At 45.0% G+C, this 8,295-nt stretch overlaps 1 long non-coding RNA gene across 1 annotated transcript; it reads right to left on the bottom strand.

The window, feature by feature from the left end:
- Positions 1-1,451: 1,451 nt before the first annotated feature.
- Mdrl (mitochondrial dynamic related lncRNA) lies at positions 1,452-3,884 on the bottom strand. The gene is made up of 2 exons (NR_131979.1): positions 3,410-3,884; positions 1,452-2,014 (listed from the first exon to the last, which is right to left on the bottom strand). It is a non-coding gene; the product is annotated as a mitochondrial dynamic related lncRNA (long non-coding RNA).
- Between the last annotated feature and the right edge of the window lie 4,411 nt (positions 3,885-8,295).

Genomic DNA, 8,295 nt, shown 5'->3' on the forward strand with positions numbered 1-8,295 from the left:
AGGTGTGCGCCACCACTGCCCTGCCACTATAATTTTTGAGACTAGATCTCCCATGGAACCTGGAGCCCGCCATTTCAGTTTGGCCAGCAAGCCCCTGGGATCTGTCTATTACTAACCTACCCAGGACATGCCACTGTGCCTGGGCTTTTCTGTTGGTGCTAGGGATCCAAACACAGACCCACATGCTTGCACACCTTGCCTACTGCGGCCATCCTCATTGCTGGGGTTTTGTTGCTGGGTGCTGCGGTAGCTAGGTTTTTAACTTTTTTTTTTTTTTTTTTGAGACAGGGTTTCTCTGTGTAGCCCTGGCTGACCTGGAACTCACTCTGTAGACCAGGCTGGCCTCGAACTCAGAAATTCGCCTGCCTCTGCCTCCCAAGTGCTAGGATTAAAGTCGTGCGCCACCAGGCCCGGCTGGTTTTTAACTTTTACAATTAATTTATTTACTTTATGTGTATGGGTATTTTGTCTATGTGTATGTATGTATACTATGGGCATACCTGGTGCCCAGGCTGGTCATCAGATCCTTTGAAAATTGGGATTTAGAGTTACAGATGTTTGTGAATCACCTAATGCGTTCTCAGAACCACACCTGTGTCCTCTGAGAGAGTAACAAGTGATCTTAACCACTGAGCCATTTCTCCTTCCTTCTGTTTTTTTTTTTGAGATGGGGGTCTCACACTGTGGTAAGATAAGTTTACCTTTCCCTGTTAGCAATCCCAGTAGCTCCTTGACTTGGATCCCACAATGCTGGTCAAATAGATTAGCCCTGGGTATTTCTTGGTTACAGGTCTTGGTGGGAAACTTTGGCCTAAAAGAGCCCCGACCAAGAGATAATAGTAAAATTGTTTTATATTTAGCTTTGGGACATTATACGTGATTTTTTTGGCACTGCATTTCCTTTCCTAAATACGGTTGGTTTAGGATAATATTAAAATTCCTTTTATGGGAGCCAACAGAAGAGAGTGAGTAAATTAATGCCTTTCCAGTCGAGTGGTTATGAGCTTGTAAGCACAGTATGACTTTCGTTCCGGGCAACACTTACTGTTTGTCTTTCTGGGGCTCCCTTTTCCCTGTGCCAAACACAGCCAGCACACTCCACTGAGCATTTTTATAGCCTACACGAAATCTAAGGCATTTTCATGGACTTAGTCTAGTGTTGTACCAAGAACCCCTGCATAAAGTCAACTTCAGGCTACCCACTGTAACACTTGCCCTCTGTGGACTCTGTTGCCTCCTGAAGCCCACTAGAGACTAACTTCTTGTCTTCTCTGGACTGTGCAAATTCCTCTCAGCAGGTTTAGGCAAGAGCAAGCAGGTGGTGTTGACCTGAGATCACCTGACCAGAGCCTGTTGGGAAACAGTTCTCTATGCCAAGGGCAGGACGGGGCCAGGATGTGTGTACAAGGTGAATGGCTATTACCTGTGACGAAGCAAAAACAGCTCTTACCTCAAAGAGAATTAAGACTTTATGAGGGAACATGGCTTCAGGGTATTGCAAATACAAATGAAATAACCATGTTATGAAGGTTTTATAGTAGCAAAAGAAAAGTCATAATCTTTCAATACATTAGTGGAAACATCAGGCAGGTGTTTCCAGCAAACTGAGGCTAACCTCTGCTGTAGGCCTCATGGTATCAGATGGTATCCTTAGCCTTTGGCTTGGGAAAGCTAGTTGTCTGTCAGTACATTTCCAAAGTTTTCACATGGTAGTCACATGGAGATTAAGTCAGATAGACAATCGGGCAAAGAATGGCTTTGAAGGAGGCTAATGATAGTCCATGACATCTGTATCTGCAACATCCCAACTCCACAACCATGAACTTCTAATCAGTCCACCAGGCCTGTAGAATCTTTAACAGAGGGCGTTTTCCTTCTGAGACATTCATTTCATACCCTTTGCACAGGACAGGGTGAAGGGCAGGGTAAGAAACTCAAACCTCCAGCTCGTGAGATGCTTCAGTGGCTAAGATCACTTGCGATTAAACTTGACAACCTGTTTGATGCCCAGGACCTACAGGATGGAAGAAGAGAGCCAACTCCTAGAACATACAAGTCATGGCACATAAGCACTCACACAGACACACCCTCACCCTCACATAAACACATACAAAATAAAAATAAATAAGTGTAATAAAGGAAAGAAGCCCAAACTTGTGAGTGAAAAGACACCTCTTTTGCCTTAGGCAGCTTTCTTTCATTTCCTTCCTAAGATTTTGGAAAACGAAAAACACTTGAAAATAACTGTCTTGGCTAAAACCCAGCATTCTGGCTCAAGACAGGAAGAGAAACTGTCAATTCAGTCTATACCCTGTCTCCTCCCTTGCCAACACCCCAATACCATAACAATGCTTTTGGGAAGCTGAGGCAGAAGGACTCCCACTTGCTTAAGGTCAGCTTCGACTACATTGTGAGGTTTTTTTTTTTTTTTTTTTTTTTTGGTTTTTCGAGACAAGGTTTCTCTGTATATCCCTGGCTGTCCTGGAACTCACTCTGTAGACCAGGCTGGCCTCGAACTCAGAAATCCGCCTGCCTCTGCCTCCCGAGTGCTGGGATCAAAGGCGTGCGCCACCACGCCCGGCTCTACATTGTGAGTTTTAAACAAGCTGGGGATACAGTAAGTGCTTATTTAGGAATAAAAAGAAAGAAAAGGTAAGTTAAGATAGAAGAAAGGAAGACAGGAAGGAGGGAACGAAATAAACAAAACATCTAGCTTTCTTACATATTTACATAAGCATCTCTCCCTCATTTTCATTTATTTATTTGTGCGTGAAGCTGGGTATTAACATTTCGTCTAGGCTCTGCCCCACAGTTACCTGGCTGTTGCCAGGTATGCCTGACTCACTATAAAAGGGGCTGCTTGCTCCCTCCTCACTATCGTACCCTCCCTTCTCTGCCCCTTCTCTCCCCATTCCTCTCCCTGTCTCTCTCCACGTGTTCATGGCCGGCCTCTACTCCTCTTCCCCCCACCCCCCCTCTGTCTCTACTCCCTTCCCATGCCCTAAATAAACTCTATTCCATACTATACTCGTCATGTGATTGGTCCCTCAGTGGGGGAAGGGATGCCTCAGCATGGGCCCCCGCAGAGGCACCCTCTTCCCCAGCACCATACCGCGCCTCTACCAAACATCCCTGGCTTCCTTTTCTTTTTTTATAAAACACAACACTAGGAATCACTTATTCCTGCACGGGCAACATGTATAACCCTACAGTGCCAAAGTCCCAACGCATAACTGACTTGCAGGTACCAGGTCATCACTCTCCCTCCCAAGCTGGTACCCAACCTCTCACAGGCCATCTGTGTTACCTCCACATTCTGACAGCCCCTCCCTCCTCATTCCCCTTGGAGGCCATCCATGCATAAACAAACATGCAGCATTTTAGACCCGATGAAATCATCCTTACTCACGTTTATATTCAGGGCGACTAGCAGAGTGCAGAACCTATGTGTGCCTTTGAAACAGTCACTTGATTGACTAACCACAAAGGTGACCTAACTGTCTTGGAGAAGTGTCTGCATTCAGGGCTCAGGTTCAGTCAGGATTTCCCAAGACTAAAATTCACAGAATAAAATAAAACCACTCTGTCCTTGCTTAATATAAACAATTCATTCTCTTTCGGGATAGCGCTCAGAGTGCCCAGATGCGCGTGTTCTCTTCCCTACTCTGTACAGAGTATTAAGGCAGAGCTTAGGCCTGGCTCTTCCGTAGTTGATGATTCCCTAAGAGGACGGATGAAGAGACTGGGGTAACTCTCACCCACAGGGACTCCTTCCGCACAGTTGGAAATTAAAGCGCAGGAGTTTAGCCAGTGCTGTTATCTCAGGTTTCCTCAGCCCCTCCCAGGGCTAGCTTTCCCAGACAGCACTGCCTCCCCTTCTCGCTGCCCTCCTCCCCTCCCCCACCTTTCTCACTCCCCACCTCACCCCGCCCCCACACTACTATGGCAAGGCGGAAGGGCTGGCTTTCTGCACTTGATCCCTAGTAAAGAGCCCAAGGAAGAAAGGAGAAGGGAGGAGAGGCAGCTGCCTCTCAGCCTGCCCTATTCTGACTGGCTGATCAGCTCAAGGAGGCAGCAGAGCAGAATGGTATAGAAAAGAGACCAGAGTCGCCCCAGGCAGGAATTCTGACTCTACCGCTTACAAATGGTGTGCTGTAGGGCACGCCGCTTTGTTTCTTTGTGTTTCCATTTCTTTGACTGTAAAGCGTGGAGGACTGACAGCTGGACCCTTTTTAAAGAACCAAGCTAGGAACGCAATGAATGAGTCAAAAGACTGGGAAGCCTTTAAGAGTGCCCGGCATATAGTAAATGCAATATGTGTTGTTTTGTAAAGTGTAATCGTTTTATTAATTCTTTGAGACTCAGCCCCTAACTACTCACAGATTTACCTCCCACCTCGTTCCTACCTTCTTTCTTTCTCTCTCTCTCTCTTTTTTTTTTCAAGACAAGTGTTTCTCTGTGTAACAGCCCTGGCTATCCTGGAACTCGTTTTGTGGACTAGGCGCACCTCGAACTCAGAGAGATCTGATTGCCTCTGCCCCACAAGTGTGCCACTATATCCTATTAATTTTTAATACAATATTTGAATGATCTCAATATATAAAATGCAGTTTGATCACAATCACTCCCACTGCCTAATAATTCCTCCTGGATCCATCCCCACTGCCCCAGCCCCTGCCCACTTTCATGTTTTCCCTTTTTAAAAGGGACAAAAACAAAAAAAATTAAAAAAAAAAACCCACTGAGTTCAATTTGTATTGCCCATATACGAATGTGTGTGGGTTTTTTTTTTTTGTGTTTTTTTGTTTGTTTGTTTGGTTGGTTGGTTCTTGTTGCTTTTTCAGAGGCAGTGTCACATAATCCAGTTTGGCTTCAAACTTACTATAGAGCTGGAGATAACCTTGAACCTCTGATCCTTCCAGTTCCACCTCCCGAGGGTTGGACTGCAAGGCACTATTCCTGCTTTCTCTCTCTCTCTCTCTCTCTCCTCTCAACCATCTGTAATGAGATTTGATGCCCTCTTCTGTGGTTTCTGAAAACAGCTACAGTGTACTTATGTATAATAAATAAATCTTTTTTAAAAACATAATTATAGCCGGGCAGTGGTGGCGCATGCCTTTAATCCCAGCACTTGGGAGGAAGAGGCAGGCAAATTTCTGAGTTCGAGGCCAGCCTGATCTACAGAGTGAGTTCCAGGACAGCCAGGGCTACACAGAGAAACCCTGTCTTGAAAAAACAACAACAACAACAACAAAAAACATAATTATATTTTAAAAAAGACTGGTCCAGACTACATAGTGAGACTCTTGTCTCAAACAAAAAATATTAACGAGACTGGAAGTGATGGTGCATCCCCTTAAACCCAGCGTTTAAGAAGCAGAGATAGGTGGCTCTTTGTGGGTTTCTGGCCAGCCTGGTCTACATAGCAAGTTGCAGGCTAGCTAGGGCTATATCGTGAGATTTTTGTCTCAAAAGATTAATTCATGAAAATCCATTGTTTCAAAAAGGGTTCGGTGGTAAAACATATAAGCATGCATGAGTCCCCAAGGTTCCATTTTTAGCACTAGAAAGCAAAACGAAACAAACAAAATGATAAAATTTGTACTTTGCTACCGTTTTCCTTGGGCTGTTCTTACAGCCTGACTAAGCCCTTGGGGAGCTGAGAAAAACCCTCGGAGAGTTTCTCCAGTGGTGCCTTCAGGGAAGAGTTGTTCTGGCAGCTGAGCTGGGCTAAAAGCTCAGCATCCCCAAAGATGTATGTGCTGCTATGGCAGCAGGCCTGGGGAGACCTGGGAGGAGGGAGAAGCCACAAGACTGCCCAGCAAGACATCAACCCAGCATCCATTAGAACTCTTTCAGCCAGAATGGCACTGTGCAACGGGGACCCCAGAGGTTCCCTGTGCTCTTCAAATGTGGGGCTGCATTGCCACCCTGACCCCTCCTAGGCCTCTTATTTCTGCATCAGCCTTATATAGAGTATGCCTTCCAAGTGGCACAGCCTCAGAAGGGCATCCACAGTCAGCTCCTCTAGGTTAGGTGGCAGAGGGGTGAGTCTTTGAGAGAAACCAGAGACTATCAACTAGGAAGGCTTCAGAGCTTCTAGAGGGGTCCTTGACAGCCTTCCATTTCCCTTAGAGGTGCCCCCCAAACATACTGATGACCCTGATAGCACACAAGCACATTCCTTTGGCTTCAAGCTCAATCAGGGCTGGACCCAGCTGTACAGCAAGCAATTCAAGGGCATCTCACCTCTCACCCAGCTCAGATCTTGCCTACACAGGGTTTATTTTACTGTGGTTCTAGAGAAATGGCGGGGGGTGGGGGGGTGGGGGGTGGGTGGAGAGATAGTCCTAACAATCAGTATACACACGTGGACTCAGCAAACGTTTGTGGAGTGCCTGTTAAGAACAAAGTCCCATACCACATACTGAGGAAGGGGGAAGAGAATACAAGGATGAGTCAACTGTATCAGGGCCCTTTTGGACTTTGTCCTCTGACAGTGAAGTGCTCTCTAGCAATTCCTCTACCCCCCCTCTCTCTATGTGTAAGATGGCACATAAAGTAAAAAGTTGAGTTCAGTTCCCAGATCCCAGAATAAGAAAACTGATTCCTGAAAGTTATCTTCTGGCCTCTACATGCACACAGCGGCACTAGTGTATATGCACTCATGATGTGCATAAATCACACACACACACACACACACACACACACACATACACACACACACACAGAGAGAGAGAGAGAGAGAGAGAGAGAGAGAGAGAGAGAGAGAGAGAGAGACTTTAGGAGATGTCCCTTATACTATTTTAAATCATTCAATGTTGTATAAATTTAAACATACATGTGTATGTATGCACACACATCCATGCGCAACATCCACTGAGCACATACACTAAACTGGGTACTCCTAAGTGCTGTGGATACATACAAGAAAAGAGAGAGAGAGAAAATTTTAGCCCAATGAGAGGCAGAGAACTAGGAAGGCAATTGTGTATAGTACCACAGGGATGGCAAGCGAGGGAGAATGATTAATTGACAGGCGGGGATTGTCCTTAAGAGCCCAGAGCCTCTACCGCTGTAGAACATGGCTGCTGTGTGAGTGAATGGCGCCCCCTAGAGTTTCACACTGCAATTTATGCCCCACTCCCCAGGCTGGAAGATGAGCAAAACCTGGGAGGCACTGGAGAACCAAAGGTGGTCCAAACTGGCTGGAGTAACTACAGATGGAGTGTGGAAGCTGGAAACACATCATTATTTTGTAATGATGAAAGACAGGACTGGACAAGAACTGGTTCATTAGAAGCTAAGTCCAGGAAGGGATCAATGAAAAGCAAGATAGCTGCCCGATTTTAAAGGAATTCCTGCAAATTGCTTACTCTGTGCCAAGGGAGGAATGTAGTGAACAGTAGAGAAATTGTGCACTATTTTTTTAAAAAAAACAGCTTTATTTTTATTTTAAAGTATGTATGTATTTATGTACCATCTGACTGTGGGTTTGTGCATGTGAGTGTTGGTGGCCACAGAGGCCAAAGGTGTACCTGGAACTGGAGTTACTTAAACACAGTTGTAAGCCACCCACTGTAGGTACTGAGAACTGAAGCTGGCTCCTCTACAGGAGCAGTGCACACTTTTTCTTTCTTTTTCTTTTTTAACTGTGTGGCCATCTCTTCAGCCCCTACTACTCTTAAGTAGTGGTCAAAACTGACATCATTAGCTAGGCACGGTGGCTCACACCTGCAATTTCAACACTTTGGAGGCGGAGAAGAGGATTGCCTTGAGTTCAAGGTCAGCCTGAGTCACATACAGAGTGAGATCTGCTCTCAGGAAGAAGAAAAAAGAAACATTGGTATTACTGATGAAACAGATATAAAACAAATAAACATCAAACAAAGATGCACTGTTCCAACGTAGTCAGAAAGAGCCATGAGCTCAAAATGTTAGTGGGAGAGGAAACTATAATATTCAAAAGGAATTTTCTTTTTTAAAATAAAAGACCAAATATATGGATGCTGTCAATAGTTCTACATTAAGGAAAGTTAAAAAGAACAACTAAATTCAGTCTGACCCCAGCACGGGTCCTGTAATTGGAGGGGAAGTGTTCTAAAGAACACACTTGTATCAACTGAAGAAACTGCAATAAAGGCACTAAAGTAAAATAGTGTATGAGTTACATTTATGAAATTGATACTTACAGAACATTGGCTATGTAGAAGGAAATTTTTATTTTTCTGTTGTTTGTTTTGGTTTTTCAAGTCAGGGTGTCTCCGTGTAGTCCTGGCTGTCCTGGAACTCACT

This window comes from Mus musculus, chromosome X, assembly GCF_000001635.26.
Source record: "Mus musculus strain C57BL/6J chromosome X, GRCm38.p6 C57BL/6J".
Lineage (NCBI taxonomy): Eukaryota > Metazoa > Chordata > Mammalia > Rodentia > Muridae > Mus > Mus musculus.